Raw genomic sequence first — 3137 nt, 5'->3', positions numbered from 1 at the left:
CTATTTATACATAAACTGAATTTACTGGGAATTCAATTTGAAAGAACGAAAAAAGAGTATCTATTTTTCATAAAATATCATTTATAGCATGTATGACTTATTTTTCTCAAAATATTATGACATGACATATTCTCCTTCTAGGTTTATACACTTTTGAAGACGGTAATTCCATTTCTATATTTCTAGGGTTTTAGGTCCATACCATGTCAAAATGGCAGTGTCAGCATCCACGAAAGACTCATGTGATGTCCCTTTAACAAGTATTGTAAACAGTCTGTGAGTTTTTTGAGGCTACAAGAGATCTGAAGCGGTAATGTCTGGCTGTAGAGTGAAGGTCGTAAGGTTTCTCACGGACATTCTTATAGGACAGGCTTGGAAATCCAAAGAAACAATTTTACCCACTACAAGGTCTGTCTGACTCACAATCAATTTGATGGCAGTGAGTTTGAATTGTTGTTGCTTTAAAAAAATCATAGTGAGCTATAATTAGCACATCACAAAATGTAATCATGTAATGTTATATGCAGGGGTTGTGCATATAACTTTGGAATTTTTTCTTTATTCCTGTACCCATTGATGCCGACTTCTCATTTAACCTACTCACCTCTTCCTTCCCCCCAAGAAATCATCAATCCAATGACTGCCTTGATAATAACAATTTGAAATGTTTCCAGAATTTGTGTGTCATTCTTGTACAGTGCCAAACTTTTCTTTTCTGATTCCTTCCAATTTCAGTATAATTTATCACTGCTAAGAGAATCTCTGAGACCTACATTAATCTTTACTATTTATTAGATTTTCCTATTAACTATAGCTACTCTAAATCTTTATTAGTTATAAATAAGATGGTATTTACCAACATAAGAACAAGCATAGAAAATAGTTTCCCATATCATAAGGCATAATAAAAGAATTATTTAGTAGCAATGGAAAGGAGTTATGAAAACACACTAGAAACAACAACAATAACACCAAGAGAAGCAGAGTTGCTGTAACATTGTTTGTATTTAGTGTGTGTGTGAGTTTTGGTTAATCAATTGAAGTCTATTTTACTTGTTTTCTCATTTTGAAAATAAGCATTAAATTGCACACATACCTGTGCGTGCACAGATATACGCATACATTGATACAGGTGAAAATAGATATTATTTAAATATATGTAAGCATATAGATATAACTTAAATTTGTAAACATACTGATACAAATATGTGCATACCTTCATATCAAAGCTATTTCTAACCAACAAAATGAATAGTGTTCCCTATAAAGACCACAGAATAGTTACTTATGTCAATATTTAAAATAAGTATTTCTTAGATTTTGTGCATATTATCAATGTATATTTTCACAGTATATAATCAAAATAACTAAGGCAGTTTTATGTACATTGTAACTCCCAATTATAAACTATGCTGATAATTTGAAGTGGTATTATATTTTATATTTAGACCAACCATATATATTTTTTTACTAAAAAAAATTATCGCTCAAATATAAAGGAACTTTCAAGAAGTTCTGAGCACACTGCAGCTAAGGTCCTGAATAGATCCACTTTAATCTGTTGTAAGAAATGCTCCCAAGTCAGGGTAAAAGCCTATAATAGGATTATTAACATAAGAAATATACAAAGGAAAGATTTAAAGCACCCATTTGAATGACCCAGGAATCAGTTCCTAAAAATCTGATCATTTAAATCCTTTTTTAATAATGGATATAATACTGCTTATTGGAGGTTATGGGTAAAATAATGTCTTATGTCTTTACTATATGCATCCTTAATATTACTCTTTTGTGAGATTCCAGTTGCATATTTTAATATATTGTCAATTAACTTAAGATAGCAAAAAACATTGCCTTAATTATTACTTTGATCAATTATTTTTATGTGAGAAATTTAATGATTGTAATTTTTTAACACATAGTTAATTTAATGCCTGTCTATTTCATTGAACACTTCTTTCATTTTTTTTATGATTCTGACAAAAATGAGGTTAATATTTCAAAATTTTACAAGCTGACATCTATTGCTTTCTTCTGCTTTTTTCTGCTTTTTTTTGTATTTTATAATAAAATTCCTTAAAAGCAATATCACAAATAAGAATATGTTTAATATAGGTGTTCAAAAATTTTAAAATCATATAAATAAAATGATATAATAAAATTCAATTATTTAGAAAACAATATGATAATCAGTAGTTTTAGTATCACCACATAATGTTTTTAAAAACAGGTTTAGCATTAGCGTATGTGTAGGCTTGTCAAAGATATCCCATTCAAGTACAGTCACATATAAAACATGTTTCTAAACACAGCCTAGGGCAGTAATAGTATTAACTAGCTCCTTGTGTAAGATTTAAAGACTGTTGCCTGAAATTGATTTTACATTAGCAAAAACTTGAATCACTTTTTAAGTCAAAGTTGTTCCTAATTATTAAGATTGTGGCTTTAGGTTGAATTAAAATTTAAAAGACCAGACCAAGTTACATTAAAATCAACATATATTATCTCAAAGATCCAAAGGCGCAGCTGCAATAATGTTCATAAATCTGTTTCTCAGAAAATTACTCTCTAGCATGAAGTCAATATCACTGGTGAAGGGAAAAGGAATTTATAACCAAACAGTTCAAGAATTTTAACTCCTAGACTGTGAACTGAGCTAGTGGAGTGGTGAGATTTATCAGACATCCACTTGCACTTCTAAGTGACTTATGCCTTCAGCTGCACTGTGAGCTTGTAGCCCTTCTGGTGCCAAGCTTCTTCAACAATTGTCCTGTAATGGAAAAAGTTTAAATATCCATTGAGTGATCATTGTAGAAAGATAAGGACTGAAACATGATCTGTAGAACATTGCTACTATGGAAATATAGAGTAGCTCCTTGGTTCCCTCTCCCTGGGTAGATAGGCTAAGCCTATTTTTTTTTTAAATCATTTTTTTAGGGGCTCATACAACTCTTATCACAATCCATACATACATCAATTACGTAAAGCACATTTGTAAATTCATTGCCCTCATCATTCTTAAAACATTTGCTCTCCACCTAAGCCCCTGGCATCAGCTCCTCATTTTGTCCCCTCCCTCCCCGCGAACCCCTCCCTTATGAACCCTTGATAGTTTATAAATTATTATTTTGTCATAT

At 31.0% G+C, this 3137-nt stretch overlaps 1 non-coding gene across 1 annotated transcript; it reads right to left on the bottom strand.

Annotated features, from left to right (window-relative positions):
- Positions 1-653: 653 nt before the first annotated feature.
- On the bottom strand, positions 654-755 carry LOC115868763. Its single transcript, XR_004045759.1, has one exon. It is a non-coding gene; the product is annotated as a U6 spliceosomal RNA (small nuclear RNA).
- Positions 756-3137: the final 2382 nt, after the last annotated feature.

This window comes from Echinops telfairi, unplaced genomic scaffold (assembly GCF_000313985.2).
Source record: "Echinops telfairi isolate 266 unplaced genomic scaffold, ASM31398v2 ScPeMD7_1;HRSCAF=3_0, whole genome shotgun sequence".
Classification (NCBI taxonomy): domain Eukaryota; kingdom Metazoa; phylum Chordata; class Mammalia; order Afrosoricida; family Tenrecidae; genus Echinops; species Echinops telfairi.
Note: the sequence above shows the minus strand (reverse complement) of the source record. Positions and strands in the feature narration are given on the sequence as shown.